At 43.5% G+C, this 17,987-nt stretch overlaps 1 protein-coding gene and 1 pseudogene across 1 annotated transcript in view; both read left to right on the top strand.

The window, feature by feature from the left end:
* The window catches only part of LOC138645821 (zinc finger protein 585A-like), a 48,284-nt pseudogene extending 31,850 nt beyond the window's left edge, over window positions 1-16,434 (top strand).
* Window positions 1-17,987, top strand: part of LOC138645813 (oocyte zinc finger protein XlCOF7.1-like) — a 160,105-nt gene that overhangs the window by 15,165 nt on the left and 126,953 nt on the right. The window lies entirely within an intron of this gene.

Here is a 17,987-nt window from a genome sequence, read left to right as displayed (position 1 = left end):
TTTTGTGAGGAAGAATGACCAAAAGCCAGCTATTCATGAATTTCTATTGGGGGAGGCGTTTATACCGTTCCGCGTTTGGTAAAATTGATAAATCAGTTTTATTCTTCGGGTCAGTACGATTACAGCGATACCTCATTTATATCATTTTTTTATGGTTTGGCGCTTTTATACGATAAAAACTATATTACAGAAAAAATAATTATTTTTGCATCGCTTTATTCTCAGGACTATAACTTTTTTTTATTTTTTTGCTGATGATGCTGTATGGCGGCTCTTTTTTTGCGGGACAATATGACGCTTTCAGCGGTACCATGGTTATTTATATCTGTCCTTTTGATCGCGTGTTATTCCACTTTTTGTTCGGCGGTATGATAATAAAGCGTTGTTTTTTGCCTCGTTTTTTTTTTTTTTTCTTACGGTGTTTACTGAAGGGGTTAACTAGTGGGACAGTTTTATAGGTCGGGTCGTTACGGACGCGGCGATACTAAATATGTGTACTTTTATTGTTTTTTTTTTTTATTTAGATGAAGAAATGTATTTATGGGAATAATATTTTTTTTTTTTGTTCATTATTTTGGAATATTTTTTTTTATTTTTTTTTACACATTTGGAAATTTTTTTTTTTACTTTTTTACTTTGTCCCAGGGGGGGACATCACAGATCAGTGATCTGACAGTTTGCACAGTACGTCTAAGGTCACAGAGGGGTTAAATAGATTTTTATTAAGAATAAACATAAAGGTTACATTTTCAACCACCGTTCAAGTTTGTTACATACAAATTTTCCCAATTTTCCAACCCCCCCCCCCCCCAAACCCAACAAACTCCACCCAGCGCCCCAAAAACAGCTCATCTCCATTAGAACTTCTATATTTGGCATTAATGACTCTCTAAACCACTTAATTCACTCATGACCACTTATTCGTCTAGCAGTCTCCACCATTCAAAGGCCCTCAGCCTCCCATTCCCTTTACCTACTCATCCCAGCTCAATCCACGGAGACCACATTTTATTAAACGTTTCTATTTTCCCGCGTCTCTTGTAGACCCCCTTTTCCAGTTTGAGACCAGGTTTTACATATTGAAGGAATTCTCCCCTTGCAGGCGGTTCCTCCTTAATCCAGTTCCTTGCAATCACTTTCCGAGCCATATATAATAGACTAGCAATTGCTATCTTCCAGGTGTTATCCACTTCAATTTCATCCACATATCCCAGTAAGCACACTATCGGATCTCTCGGAACCCTACATCTATACGCGCCTTCCACACGACTCAGAACAACCAACCAAAAAGCAGCCAGCCTTGGACACGTCCACATCATATGAAATTTTTCTGCATTCTCAGCCCCACATCTCGGGCACTCAGTCGGCACGCAACCCCGCTTTATGCAAGACTTCCGGGGACTCTATGCAAGATGTATAGCTGCGACAGCCTATACGGCTCACTTAATGATACTCGTGGAACCCACTCCAATACCGACTCCCAGGTTTCATTCTCCATTGGGCCTAGATCTCTCTCCCACTTAGCTCTCGCTTTTATAGGAATATCCAACAAATGTGTATGCAATAGGTCTTTATACAGGGTGGAAATAACTCCCCTGTAGTTCCGTCACCACACGCATATTCCAATACTATGTCTTCTTGAATCCTAATGCCAGCGCCCCTGTTTTGAACTCCAAAGGCGTGTCTCATCTGAGTATATTGGTATTCCCCAGAGGGTCTCAGTCCGAACTCTCCCTGCAATTTGGAAAAGGATTTTAACACTCGTTGTTGAACTATCTGACTAACAAAACAGATTCCCTTAGCCTGCCACTCCGTCGGCACCCCCAGAGCCGCAAACTCCACTAAATTATTATTAAACCATATCTGTGTGAATTTAGTCAATCCCGTAACCCCCCGAATCTGCCTCAATCTGTTCCACAACTTACGTATCAGAAACATGGTTGGATACAGTTTCCCCAGAGCTCCCAAGGAGCCATCCTCCAAACACTGCACCACCGGACGTCGGTTTGTCACCCCCTCCATCAAGTGTTGTACCGCACTGGAAGACGCCTCCCGCGCCCAGCCCTTCAAATGTTGACTCTGGGCTGCAATATAATTCAGGGTTGGGCAAAGCCAAACCACCATCTTCCTTGGGTCGCTGAAGCGTTTCCAGGCTAATACGTGGGTATTGCCTCCCCATATCAAACTTCTAAAAAGGGCATTAATCTGACGAAATTTCCCACGTGGAATCCAAACTGGCGCGTTATGAAGGACGTATAGTATTTTGGGCATCAGCACCATTTTAATAAGATTAACCCTACCTACCACCGATAAATGTAGCTTATTCCACGCATCTAATTTTGCCTTAAGCACTCCCATGACCGGAGTCAAATTCCTCTGTAAAAACTCCGTAACTGGCACCGAAATCCATATCCCAAGGTATTTAAAATGAGATGCCACCTTCAGCCTCCCCTCTCCCAATGGCTCACTCACATTCTCTCCCACACCATCTACCTTGAACAGGACCGATTTATCCCAATTTATCGTCAGCCCCGACAAGGAACCAAAACTCTCAATGATCTCAATGGCCCCTCTCAAGGAATCATCCGGGTCAGCCAAAAACAACAAAACATCGTCCGCATACAGCGCTATCTTTTCCTCAACCCTCCCATACCTAAACCCGGGGACCTCATCAGACTGTCGAGTCTTGGCGGCCAAGGGCTCCACAGCCAGACCAAACAAAAGAGGTGAGAGTGGGCATCTCTGCCTTGTGCCTCTAGCCAGCTTTATAGGCTGAGATAGTTCCCCGTTTACTCTGATTCTAGCCGTCGGCAATGAATATAGCAGTTGAATCCAGGATACAAACTGCGGTCCAAAACCCATACACTTCAATACCTGCCAGAGATATCCCCACTCCACACTATCAAGTGCCTTATGGGCATCCAAGGACGCAATAACTTTCTGGCCACAGTTATCAGACTTCAACTGCAGATTCATATACAGCCTCCGCAGATTAACCGCTGTAGATCTATCGGGCATAAAGCCAGACTGATCCGGATGCACCAGGTTACTGATGACACTAGACAGACGGGAAGCTAACACCTTGGCCAGAAGCTTGACATCCATGGTTAGCAAAGAGATTGGACGATATGACTCAGGTTTCCCCAAATCCTTATCCTCCTACGGAATAACCACTATAATGGCCTCTCTCATAGAAGCTGGCAGGCACCCCTGACTCCAGAACCGACTTTAATCTAGGAATCAAGACCTCCCCCAAGCTTTTATAAATTTCAGCGGGCAACCCATTGACCCCAGGCGCCTTCCCACTGGCCATGGACTTCAGTGCCCGACTCAGTTCCTCCTCTGTGATAGGGGCTTCCAAGCTCTCCCTATCCACCTCACTCAATTTCGGCAACCCAAGACTCTCCAAGAAAGCCACTGTATCTCCGACCGACTCATCAACCCGGGAGGAATAGAAGTCCGCAAAAACCTTTAAAATCTCAGATGTTTCAGATACTCTGCTTCCACCAACAGATGCCAACGAATGGACATATGAGGTACTTCTCTGAGCAGAAGCCACCAACGACAGCATGTGGCCCACTGTTTCTCCCTCCTGAAAATAAGTCACCCTTTGAAATTCCCGCTTCCTTTCAGCTTTTCCCAACAGAATTTTTCCCATATGATTTTGCGCTGTTCTCAACCTTTTCCCAGCCTCAGGAGTTCCCAACACTCCACTCGTCCTCTGCAGCCCTCAACTCATCAACCACCACCTTTTCTGCCTCTCTCGTCTTCCGCTTACACCTACTAATATCTCTAAATAGTAGCCCTCTCAGGTACGCCTTCATTCCATCCCAAACAGTAAGAGCATCTGTACTCCCCTCATTTAAAACAAAGAATTCCGCCACCTCCTGCCCTATACATTCCAAATCAATACTATGTAACCAATTAGGATGGATCTTCCATTCTCTCCTGTTTACGGCCTGTGTCCCCAACAATTTAAACTCCACCTCAATTGGACTATGATCCGAAAGGGCCCTCGACAGATAACGCACCTCCCCCACCATGGTGTCTAACAGACGATTACCCAGCGCCATGTCAATTCTGGACAACGTAGCATGATCTGGTGAATAACATGAGTACCCTCCCTCTCCAACATGTCTAACTCTCCACAGGTCAATCATACCTATTTCCCGGACATAGGTGCCAACTGTTGTAGTGTGCTTCCCCCCCCCCCCCCCCCCCCCCCCCGACTTATTCTGGGTGTTCTTATTTTTATCCCAAAAATCATCACAAATATTATTCAAGTCCCCAATAATTAACAGTGGTATCGGTCCCCATGGTTCCACCTTCTCCAACACCTCTCTAATCTTCCTGCTTGAACAGGGAGATGGAATATACATTGCCGCAATGCACACCCTCACTCCATATAATATACATTGTATCACCACATACTGACCATCCACACATATCTTCACCTCTTCATACTGCACTCCCACCGGTACCAAGACTGAAACACCCCTTGAGCACGTCGAAAAGGTAGAATGATATCCCTTCTGAATCCATCTTCTATTTAGTACGTCCACCTTCTCCCGCACCAAGTGCGTCTCCAGCAAGCATATCATAGAAGCCCGTTGGTCCCTTGCATACTGCAAACTCGCAGCTCGCCTAGCCTTATCCGCCAAACCTCTCACATTCCAACTCAGTATCCTAAAGCGGCCCCCCATCATGTGACTCATCATCTTTAGATATGTCGTTACTCTTGGTCTTGAGCTGTCTAACTTCCCTCCCCCCTATCCAAACCCCTCTTCCCCCCACTATCCCCCCAACACTATACATTCTGCCTCTTTTCAAGAGTGGGGCACCATCGCCCATTGCGAACACTCTTGTTAACATTACCTTCTCCACCCGCCTCCCGCTACCGTTTATAACAAAATTCTGTGCAATTCTTAACAGAATAAAAGATTCCAACTTGTATTAAATTGCAAATGCAAAAAACTAAATAAACTTATAGTACGCCGCATACCCTTCCTCCCCCTTACCCAACAGCCCTTTCAACACTCCCAGGCCATTTACTTAGTAATGCCCAGCTCCACCCTCAAACTTTCACATCCTCATAACAAATATACTGTCAGTCACAAATCTCTTTTCTTTTGACAGTGAAATATCCCCCATCCGGATCACCCCATAATTTCAATCTCCCTTTCCTTTAAGTCTTTTAGCATTGATGCCAATCCACTGAGTAGTGTCCTCCGGCGTCTGGAAAAATGAATCTTATCAAACGTGACCGCTCTTAGTCGTGCTGGAAACATCATGGAGTATTGCACTCCCAGTTCTCTCAGCCATCTCTTGATACCCGTGAACATCATCCATTGTTTCTGGACCAGGGCGGAATAGTCGGGGTAGATAGCAATTCTTTGACCTCCAACTGTCAAATCCGTCATATCTCTAGCCTTCCTCAGGATATGTCTCTGTAATTTAGAATTTTGGCAAGCATGGTACGGGGGATCGCTCCAGGGACAGGTGGTTTCGGTGGGACCCTATGAGCTCTCTCAACCGCAAACACTTTTGTCAGCATTGCGTCACCAAAGGTCTCCAACAGCCAGCTTTCAATATACTCAGTGGGATTCCTCCCCTCAGTTTTTTCAGGGATGCCCACTATACGTATGTTATTTCTTCTGGACCTATTCTCCAGAGCCTCATTTTTTGCAGCTAGCTCTGATATTGCTTGAGCAAACTTCTCAGCTTTTTGCAGCTGCACTATATGATCTTCCGCAGTGCTCACTCTCTCCTCTACCACCCCCATGCGTTTGTCAATCTTCTGCAGGGCTGCATTTATTTGAGCTGTGTCTCCCTTGACATCCTGTATCTGCTGGGTCAGTGACTGTTTGCATGAAGACACCAGCACAAAAACGTCTCTGAGGGTGGGCTCTGCTCCTGACGCCATGTCTTCAGATCCCCCTACTACCACCGCCATGCTGCCATCCCCGCTCCTCTGCTGTACCTCTTGCTCTTCTGCAGGGCTCTCCTCCTCCTCCTCAGTGTCAGCTCCGGCTTCCTCTGCGGCCTCCACTCTAGCAAACTGCTGGAGCTCTGCCGCCACCGCCATTCGTTTCTGGCATGCAGCGTTCTCCTTGTCTGCCTTCTCCCTTGCATCGGCGACATCTTGGCCGGCCCCTGCATCCCCGGCTCCGGCGTCCTTCTGCCGTCTCCTGGTCATATTTACTGACCCCGGGGCTGCCGCTGAACACCGCTGCTCTCCCGGGACCCTCTGACAGCCGGTAAGCACCGCAAGAAGCTGGTCAGCGGCGATCTTACAGGATTTTAACAAAACAGCAGCGGGAGCGCTCAGCCAAGCGTCCGTTCACATGGACATTCAGGCCACGCCCCGGGCAATATACGATATTAAGAAATGGGGTCTGTGAACTTTTGATCAGGGTCATTTGGGTGTTTTGAGTTGTCATTATGATTAATTTTAGTATCCATGAATAAGGACTGGTGTATAGTCAGAAATGCGAAGGAAATTTATACTATATTGCTGGATGGAATTGAAGATGTCATTCACTTTTTAACCGCACTGGGATAAATTTCTATTTTATACCTGGATTTTCTTTCTGGAGGATTTTTTTATTTTGGATCTGTACAGCATGGAGTGTAGCAAGTGTGGCTTCCCCTGTACTGAGAATCGTACTCATATAGCAGGGGTGAGCTGTTTTTTTTGTTTGTTTTTTTTTTTTCTATTTTTGCAATTTTAGAGGCAGATGATTTCTGAATATCACATCCATCATCTGCTAGCCGAGATGTGGGCTCAATTATTGAGCTTGCATCAAGGTCATAGTTGCCAACAGTCTGTAAATTTATGGACAGTCCATAAAAACCTGATTCTTTTCTCTGCTGTCTGTTGCCTCTGGCAGAAATAAACACCGTCCAGTGAATTTCCTTCCCCACCCCTGAAGTTTGTACTGTGCATGCGCTAAAAATGCTGCCATGTGCAGTACAAACAGGACCTGTCCCAGAAGAAGACTAGATGAGTCATGTGGGAGCCTGAAGGGTGGTGGCAGAATTCTGCTGCGGGCCTTCCTGCTCTCGGCTAGCTGAGTAGATGATCTGGGACTCGGTGCACTACAGTTAGGGAGGCCCGAATCCGATGCCAGCGCGCTGGTGTCCGCTGCTCCAGTCTGCTTAGCGTCATTCTATCTGAGACGTCTCAGTGCAGAGGTCACGTTGTTGTCACTACAGCGCTCTCTGTGCTGAGACGTCACAGGGAGTCAGAACTTAGAATATACTGAGGAGGCCTGACCGGAGCAGAGGACTCTGGAGCACTGGCAGCGGGGAACACAACGGGAGAATGGAGTATTTGTTCTTGTTTTTGTTTTTTTTTATAAATGGAGCAATATATGGGGCCCATTATTCTGTGTTGAGAAATATATGGGGCCATTATACTGTATGCAGCATTATATGGGATCTATTATTCTGTATGGAACATTATATGGGGTCCATTATTCTGTATAATACAAAAATAGGGAAAAAGGAAAAAATGGGAAGAAAATAAGTCAGCTCACCAATCCCTCAACAGTGCAATGATGTCCATGCACGGAGCCGCCTTGGTCAGGGGCGTAGTCCAGAGCCAGCAATGAAAAAGAAAAAATAATCTCCAGCATGGATCTTCTAAAAAGTCAATTTATTGAAAACACTTTAAAATGCAAACATTTGCAAAAAAGAGATGGGGGTCCCAGGTGGTCAACGCCGACGCGTTTCGACCATCAGGTCTTAGTCATGGCATGAAAATGGAACCACATATTAACATTTTATACAACCAATAATAATAAAATGTTAATATGTGGTTCCATTTTCATGCCATGACTAAGACCTGATGGTCGAAACGCGTCGGCGTTGACCACCTGGGACCCCCATCTCTTTTTTGCAAATGTTTGCATTTTAAAGTGTTTTCAATAAATTGACTTTTTAGAAGATTCATGCTGGAGATTATTTTTTCTTTTTCATTATTCTGTATGGCGCATTATATGGGGGTCAATTATTCTATATGGAGCATTATATGGGGTCATTATTCTGTATGTAGATTCATATGGGTTCCATTATACTGTGGTACATTATATGGAGCCAGTATACTGTATGCAGCATTATGTGGGGCCATTATACTGTATGGGGCAATATGAGTTCCATTATTCTGTATGGAGCAATATATGGGGTCCATTATTCTGTATAGAACATTATATGTAACCCATGGGGATTGAAAATCCATAACACGTCACCTCCAGCTGTCCAGGCTATGGAGCGTGTAAGGAGAAAACTTCCTGTGACGTCATCTACCCACACCGAGCCAAAAGGATGCCTTCAATGACGTGAGGCGGCAAGGGACCCACCGCACATGCTCTCAATGCCGCACCAATTTTAAATGTGGGCAATAGATTAAAGCATGCCTGGTAAGTATATTAATGCAGTATGCTATGAATATATATGAAAAAGATAGAAAACAACAAATAATGAAGGAACAAGAATATAATGAACATAGGTCATGAAAGACAGAAGATAAAGACTTCAGCACATATATTTATAAATATCTTCACTATTTTATACGATATCCGTCCGCTACATTATACTGAAGTCCATTCAATAATTAGGAATAGAGAACCATCTAATGAAGTGGTGAAGATCCCCTAAGATGTCCCTAGTGATATAACACTGTTAAAAAGAACATAAAAAAGAGAAAAAATAAAAACATACAACTTTATTGGGGAGAAAAGAAAAAGGAAATGCAAAAACCATCTATAAACCAAAAACAAACAGCTACATAGGTGAGCATAAATAATGCTAACTAGTGACTCCTAATACAGGCCATGAAGGAAATGCAGCAGTGTATTCATAAAAAAGGAACAAAGGATAATTTCTCATTGAGACCATGCGGGAACATCGTGCCCAAAGTAACAATCCAATGGCATTCAAGCTGCGCAAGGACCTGTTTCAAATCCCCACCTCTCGTACCACAATGCCCCTTATCTATCCCACGGATCTTTAATGCGATCAGTTCAGAGTAATCGCACAGCTTTAAATGCCTAGGAATGGTTTTGCGCTCAACATCTCCATCCAACTGTTTGGCCGCCACGATGTCCCTCACATGCTCTCGTGTCCTAATCCTAAATTCACGCAAGGTAAGCCCCACATAAATTAGGTTACAGATGCAGATGGCATAGTACACCACATGGGTGGTACTACATGTGATATAACTAGTTATCCGGTAATCCCTACTACCATTAGCTGTTGTAAATGATGTAGCTCGGACAATATTCCGGCAAGCTGCACAAGAACAACACCATTTTTGGCTACCTGCCCCAAAAGGATTTGCAGGATTGGCCACATAGTGGCTTCTAACCAAAATATCACACAAATTTCTACCTCGCCGTCAGAAGCAGATGGTCCGGAATCACTCGTTCAAGAGTGGGTTCTGTTTTTAACACTTGCTAATGTTTCTGTAGAATCCTACAAATGGATCCCCATTGATTGTTAAATGTGGTAATAAATGCAAAGGCTGATCCTTTTTAGTGCTGGTCGTTGTTGAACAGAGAAGTTGATCTCTCGTTGCTTTCCTGGCCCATTGGTAACCCTGTTTAGTGCTCCTATGGCTGTAACCTCGATCCCGGAATCTTCTGGAGAGGTCAAGAGCCTAGGCGTCAAACTGCCCATCCACTGAGCAAAACCTCCTCATCTGTAGGAACTGCCCTATTGGGACAGCTCGTATCGTAGAGGAGACGTGCACTAGACACATGTAATAATGAATTGACCGACGTTTCCTTACGGAATACGTCAGTCTGCACCATATCAATGTCAAGGTGAAAATATATGTCTTTATACACTTTTGTACTTTATATATATTCTTATGCTGTGAAACAATAAGTTTTTCCTTCATGCTTGCTAATGCATATGTAATTGTATTTAAGATGGCTGCCAGTATTCACCTTTGCCTTAGTTTTTGTTCTTGCCAAGAATCTACTTTCGTTTCTGAAGCTAAAGTATCGTTTCTGGAGAAATGGAAACTTAAAGTGACGTGGAGGAAGGAGGATCCATCAGATGACGTCAGACCAACAAGAAGGACTGAATACTAGATACATTGCTTAAACCCCGCCTAACCCCGCCCTCTGCACACCTTCCCCCAATAGATCATATAATGTGTATCAGGAAATAAAGTCCAGTTGCTGTGACGTTCCCACTACGTGTGGAAGTACGAGCATGCAATGAGTTTGAACCAGCATTTTGTCTGACTCATCCTTCACTCCGGTACCAATGCTCTTAATCTGATTTGGAATGACTGGTGGATGAAGGGTATTGTCGTGACGACCCTGACATCAATATCATCAATCTTAACTGATGTCCAAAAAAATCAATTTCTTTTACTGCGATTTTATACGTTAAATTGATATTATAGTGATTCTGATTTAGCTTATGGATGAAATCATGAAGCCCAGGCTTGGGACCCTGCCAAACGCTGAAAAAATCATCTATATACCGATACTAGAACTGCGCATGGGAAGCGGCGCGAGCGCCATCACCAAGGACCTCCCTCTCCCAGAATCCGAGAAAGAGGTTTGGGTACGATGGCGCACACGCTGTACCCATCTCAGTGAACCGTTGCTTGAGAAAGAACCGGTCCTTTGGTAAAAAAAATTGTATCCGCACAAATTCCAGCAGTTCCAGGATGAGAGAGCGCAGATCAGGATCTAGATTGCTGGTTTCAAGAAAAAATCTTGCCACCCTTAAGCCATTGGAATGTCCAATACTTGTATAGCGCGACTCCACATCAGTTGTGACCAGGAGCATGTCTGGTTGCATACTTCATTTCCCCAGGACGTCTGTAGTGTTCCTGACATAGGAGGGCAGCGTCTCCACCAATGGATGAAGGTACTATTCAATGAATTCTTGTGGATCTTTAGGCAGCAAGTAAAAAGTAGGGATCACCAGATTTTTGACAACAAGGCCCTCATAGATTCTCTTGGGGATGATGCCCTGTTGAAAGCTTTTTCCAATATTCCACTAAGGATTGCAGAGAAATCACCAACAGGATTTTTAGATAATGAAATGTATGCTGCCCTATCCCTGAGTTGGCGGAAAGCCTCCTTTTCATACAGGTCCGTCGGCCAGATGACCACTCCCCCCCCCCCCCCCCAAAAAAAAAAACCTTGTCCACTGGCTTAATAAGCGCATCCTTCATCAATTTTCATTCCTTCAGCACCCATCGATGTGCCCTAGTTAAATTGTTCCTCCTCCTGTAACTTGAAATATTTTGAAAATCTGCCAACACAAAACTCGATTTGTGGACATAAAGAAAAGGAGAATAATGTGGTAGACCTGGACAGAACAGACGCAGGGAAGGTACCTTGGGCAGGGGTGGTGTTCTCCCTTTCACGTTCTTCCAGGATAGCCACTGTTTCCCTTTCCATTGTAGCGTCAAGGCAATCTACACCAGCTGGCCCTTGCTGGACAAGATCATAGTAAGGTTGGAGACCCAGGCCTCACTACCATTAAGAGTACCCCTGAGACAGGGATAGTTAGGGACGCAGTTCCCCGGGACTGTTTTAGGCCCCTCTCACTTACATCTGTCACAGCGTGACACCTAAATACAGTATAATGGGCCCCAACTTGTCCTCCATATAGTGTAATGCCTCCATATAGTCCTCCATACACTATAATGGCCCCACATATCTCTCCATACAGTATAATGGCCCCAAGAAATACTCCATATTACATAATGGTCCCCACTTTAAAAATAAAAATACTCAGCTATCCCCAGTGCTCCAGACTCGACAGTGAGTACTCTGAAGCTCGTCACTTTTCAGCACAGCTGGAGCGCAATAGTAAAGTTATTGCAGTTGCTACGCTGAGACATCAGATGCAGTTGCTGCGCTGAGACATCAGATGCAGAAGGAGAATTATGGCTGAGATCCCTCATTCATTTTTACCTTCAACTGTATCGGTCCTGGATGCTGAACAGTTGAAGTGATGCCGGGAAGGGGGAGGGGGTGGTGCGAACATCGTGGGCCAGATATAATCACCTTGCCAGACAGATTTGGCCCGCAGGACAGACATTGACATATGTGGTTCAAACCATACTGGGCTTCATGTAAATATAAAAAAATTGGTAGACAACTTCTCTAACATGACATTTATATCAGAAATGAATACCATAAAAAGAAAGAATGTTTCCAACCTCACTAAAAATAGCGTGTATCCCAAAAATACAACATCTCCAGACAAAACATTGCTTAAATAATGTAAAAATAAAACTGCTAGTGCCTTTAATGAAGGAAATCACTTTGCCATAATGCAGTTACTTACAGTGACGCCTGCTTCTATCACTACACGCTGCCGTACTGACTGAGGGCAGTGCCAGTGATATAGGAGGCGGAGATGTCGGCATCTTTTGGCAGCTCAGGTGCCCCATGAGCTTGTAGTAAAAGCCTCCATCTAGAACATTCCATGTGAGTTTTTCTTCTGTCTGTGACTTTTACATTATTACTTTCACAGCTTTGACATCCAGGAAAATATCTGAAGAATATCAAAGCTGAAGCCATAATGGAGAAAGGAGAAAGTGATGTGCGGGAGGATGAGTGGTGCAAAGAGGACGTTCCTACAGGTAACTGCCCCAGTGAGGAGTCACCACTAAATAAAGCAGAGAAAAGAGTCACATTCTACTCATTCACCGGACCGGACAATTGAAGTTTTATGTTATGTGTTTTTTTTATATCCAAGAAGTATTGTTTCTCCTTGCGGACATTGACATGCTAAGCATGCCGAGATGAGGAGACTTAAAGCTGCAATGCTCCTCCTGGAAATATGCAAATTGTCTCTTCAGATAGGAAGAGGACTAGAACTCTAATGCCACCTTTTGGAAGTAGCAAACCTAAATGTCAATGTCGACCCTTTAACGAGCCTTGTTGCATGACTTCAGTACCCTGAAACACAGTATCTGCAAATTGAGATTCTGGTTTGGCTTTTATCTTGAGTCTTGTGACAAGGCTCGTTAAAGGGTCGACATTGACTTTTAGGATTGCTACTTCCAATAGGTGGCACTAGAGTTCTAGTTCTCTTCCTCTCTGAAGAGCCAATTTGCGTGTTTTTTTGGCCACAGATTTCCCCATTCGGCTAAAATACAGATTACATAGAGTTGACATTGTGATAGTGCAACATGTAATAAGACCGGTTGTGTATAATATGGATTTAAGAATAGACTGCGATGATAGATCATCAAAGGCACATGATAGACCTCATTGGCAAAGTATCTAGTTTAGTGTTTTACATCATATCCATCATGGTTCTGGTTCCAGGATTAATATATCACCTAAGTAACCTATTTGATATACGGAACCAGCTGGAGATTAGAAAAAAAAACTGTTTTAAGGTAATTGTCTCATAGTCACAGCCAGGAGTATATTATAAGAAAAAGTAGAGAATTGCCTGGGCTTATCCATCTTTATATTTCTCCATGGCCATGACTTCCTAACACACGACCATACGGCTCCTCTGTTCTTCATGTAGCGGTCAGCGATTGTGTGAGTCAGACACCACTTAGTAGTACTGACACCTGAGCATTTCTCCAAGCACAAGTGACACAATATGAGCAAGTCCTGCACTCTTCACATGGAGGATTGGGTGCCAGTGGTCGATGTGAAGTGTTCAGTGAAGTACAGACATAATTACCACAGCACTCAGAGGATGCAATATGGAAACCAATTATGCTTTATTATTCTAAAACAGTCCAGACCACAGACATAGACATGTAATTATAGATGTTCGTATAAACATTACTTTTACCTGAGTCTGCTGACCGCACTGCCCTTGATATCCAACATAGCCATAACGGTTCGGCCAAGCATTCATCTATTGTCTATGGGGAGAGAGAACAAAGATAACCTGTCAGCTACAAAAATGCTATTTACGTTCACATATATTGGTGACCTGTATTTAAAGCATGTTAGGCTGTTTTACTGGGAGAGCGGCTACCAATTGAAATTGAAATATGTTCCTTGCAGCCGCTCGCTTAAAGTCCTTGAGGTGGTGCATGAAGCTCTTAACACAGAGAGGTGACTGCTACATCCCTCTATGTCTCCTGAAGAATAAAATCGAGCGGCTGCAAGGAGAATATAATTTCATCAATGAGCAGTGATTGATGGTATAGAAGGTGATTGGGGCTTATTAGCTTTCATTTTGATGAAGGAATGATGATTTGTTTCCTTATCTCTTGGCTTTTTTATTTTTGCAGAACATCCTCAATTTACACAAAGGGGATAATGTGCTGTCAACAACGATCGTTTTTATTTTTATATAAAATATGTGACTAATGACAAATGTTTTATTATTTGATGTGTCCTCTGGCCAGTGATTGGGAATGAACATTAGCACAATTGATTCTTTGTGAAATCATCACATCATGTAAATTTCACCGTTAGTCAGTTAATAACAGCTCTTTGCTACACAATTTTCAATTTCTATGTATTTTTTTTATTTTTACTTTTTATATTTAGATAAATATAAGTATTAAGGTTAATTTGACTCAAAAATCATATCAGTTATATTCTTGACAGATGGTCGTACCAGCAGCTCCAATATCCAAAAAAGTATTGCACAAGACCCATATGAAGAACATGCTAACATCTCAGACATGGATCCTTTTAAAGTACGATGTCCTAATTCATCACAGACTTTTAAACAAAATAAAAGTCACAGAAGAAGTGTGGAAAATAAAAAAGCACCCACAAGGAAGAAGCTATTTTCATGTTCAGAATGTGGGAAATGTTTCATCCAAAAATCAAATCTTGTTACACATGAGAGAAGTCACACAGGAGAGAAGCCATTTTCATGTTCAGAATGTGGAAAATGTTTTTCACGGAAATCTAATCTTGTTACACATGAGAGAGTTCACACAGGAGAGAAGCAATTTTCATGTTCAGAATGTGGAAAATGTTTCAAACACAAATCACATCTTGTTACACATGAGAGAATTCACACAGGAGAGAAGCCATTTTCATGTTCGGAATGTGGGAAATGTTTTGCTCTAAAATTACATCTTGTTACACATGAGAGAGTTCACACAGGAGAGAAGCCATTTTCATGTTCAGAATGTGGAAAATGTTTCAAACACAAATCACATCTTGTTACACATGAGAGAATTCACACAGGAGAGAAGCCATTTTCATGTTCGGAATGTGGGAAATGTTTTGCTCTAAAATTACATCTTGTTACACATGAGAGAGTTCACACAGGAGAGAAGCCATTTTCATGTTCAGAATGTGGAAAATGTTTCAAACACAAATCACATCTTGTTACACATGAGAGAATTCACACAGGAGAGAAGCCATTTTCATGTTCAGAATGTGGAAAATGTTTTTCACGGAAATCATATCTTGTTACACATGAGAGAGTTCACACAGGAGAGAAGCAATTTTCATGTTCAGAATGTGGAAAATGTTTTACAAGGAAAACAAATCTTCTTTCACATGAGAGACTTCACACAGGAGAGAAGCCATTTTCATGTTCGGAATGTGGGAAATGTTTTTCACAGAAATCATATCTTGTTACACATGAGAGAGTTCACACAGGAGAGAAGCCATTTTCATGTTCGGAATGTGGGGAATGTTTTGCTCTAAAATTATATCTTGTTACACATGAGAGAGTTCACACAGGAGAGAAACCATATTCATGTTCAGAATGTGGAAAATGTTTTACAAGGAAAACAACTCTTGTTTCACATGAGAGAGTTCACACAGGAGAGAAGGCATTTTCATGTTTGGAATGTGGGAAATGTTTTTCAGGGAAATCAACTCTTGTTACACATGAGAGAATTCACACAGGAGAGAAGCCATTTTCATGCTCAGAATGTGGAAAATGTTTTAAAGACAAATCAACTCTTGTTACACATGAGAGAATTCACACAGGAGAGAAGCCATTTTCATGTTCAGAATGTGGAAAATGTTTCAATCACAAATCACATCTTGTTATACATGAGAGAGTTCACTCAGGAGAGAAGCCATTTTTATGTTCGGAATGTGGGAAATGTTTTTCAGATAAATCAACTCTTGTTAAACATGTGAGAATTCACACAGGAGAGAAGCCATTTTCATGTTCAGAATGTGGGAAATGTTTTTCACATAAATCAAATCTTGTTACACATGAGGGAATTCACACAGGAGAGAAGCCATTTTATGTCCCGAATGTGGGATATTTTTTTATTTAAAGTCTCAACTTGTTAGACATGAGGTAACTCACATTGGGGAAGAAGGCATTGTAATCCATTAGTGACCAAACCTAGTTTTTGAAATTTGACATGTCACTTTTTGCAGTAATACCGATGGAATGTCTGATATCCCAGTAATTCTGAAAATATTTTTTTCCTTATATGTTGTGCTTTATTTTGGTAATAAATGTAATAAATAAAAATATGCAATATTCCAGCTTTGAATGTTGTGATGCAGCGATAGCACCATACGCAGTGAACCGGCAGTGACCCAAGCAAGTTCAGACAAAACATTCCTTTAATGTGTTACTTCACACAGTCCATTAGAAATACACAATACACGGCTTCTTCACCCAGACTACTGGAAATACACAGTGCACGGCTTCTTCACACAGTCCATTAGAAATACATAGTATACGACTTTAGTGTGCAGTCCCTAATCAGGCCAGACTTCCCTTTGTCTAGTTTCCGTGGGCAACCGCACGCCGGTACCAAGACACTTTACTCACGCCGTGTACTGCACGCTTGATCATCCAGATTGCAGCCGGGTAAACATAAGACAGCCAGAGACGCAGGGTGTCAGTCTTTTTTTTTCTTTTCGCCACGACATAACCCACTGACAGAGGGGATCCGTCCCATGGAACAGGAAACCTACAGAGAGATAGAAAGGGGCAGCCCCCCTCGCTCCTCAGTTGGTTTCCTGTTCCTAGAAGGGAACCTGTGGAGAAAAGAGGATGCCTGGGCTAGATTGCCCCCTGTGAAGTTTTGTTAAGAGCGGCAGGGGTTTCGGTGCCAGAGGCAGCGTCGGAGGGATTCTGTTTTAGTTCCTCCCTCAGCTGATATACGTGAGGCCAGAACCCGGGTATGGACGTCCTGGCTCACGTGAGGAGGTATGGTGCTGCCGGAGGATATTTCCAAGGGGCAAAGTCCTCCCCTTGACCGGAAAAGCCACCGGGAGATGCAGCGCAATGGCTGCCCTACCTGAGCAGGTCTGTGGGAGCCGCGTGTCATCTGGTCACGGCTCCTGTTCCAGCTGATCAGGGTGCTGCCGCAAGTGTGTTTAGGCAGAGCCCGTTTGTGATTGGGACGCGGCCGAGAGCAGGCCGGTGTGCGCGTGCGCACTCAGCAAAGTTCCCCAGAAGTAGTTTGCAATACTTCCGGGGTTATCAGGGAGATGCACGGCGGGCGCATGCATGGAGGCACAGGACCCGGAAGTGGTGGAGCACTTCCGGGTAAGGAAAAAAAAATGAGTCACTTAGGGGAAGCTACATATAAAACGCCGGCCTGTCAGTGTGCTGGTGCGCAGCAATGTCATCCCAAAGTGACCCTGTTTCACGCCCACTGGAGGAGCTAATGGTGCCTACACGCATCAGTAGCAGATAGAGTGGTAGTGGACACTCTAAGCAGAGTAGTTCAACGTACAAAGCTGGAAAGGACAAGAAGTCCTGTGCCTTCGTCTCCGAAGCCGCTATCTTGCTGACAAGCTTCATTCCGTGAGTGTTATTGATCACACCTATCACACTCATGCCCCCCTTTCTGTGTATCCTTAGGCTAAAAAGAATGAAAAATCCAAACATAAGGAATGCGCACTATGCTCCCAGTCCCTTCCGGACACTTATCCTAAGAGGTTATGTCAAATTTGTATTGGGAATACCCTACAAGAGGAGGGTTCAGTAAGAACGGAGGACATCCAGTTAATGATCAGAGAAGAACTACAGTCCCTGGGGGGTTCTAGTATCGTGCGGAGATGATCCAGCAGCAAGTTCAC

This window comes from Ranitomeya imitator, chromosome 7 (genome assembly GCF_032444005.1).
Source record: "Ranitomeya imitator isolate aRanImi1 chromosome 7, aRanImi1.pri, whole genome shotgun sequence".
Lineage (NCBI taxonomy): Eukaryota > Metazoa > Chordata > Amphibia > Anura > Dendrobatidae > Ranitomeya > Ranitomeya imitator.
The sequence above is the reverse complement of the archived record's forward strand: the minus strand, read 5'-3'. Positions and strand labels throughout refer to the sequence as shown.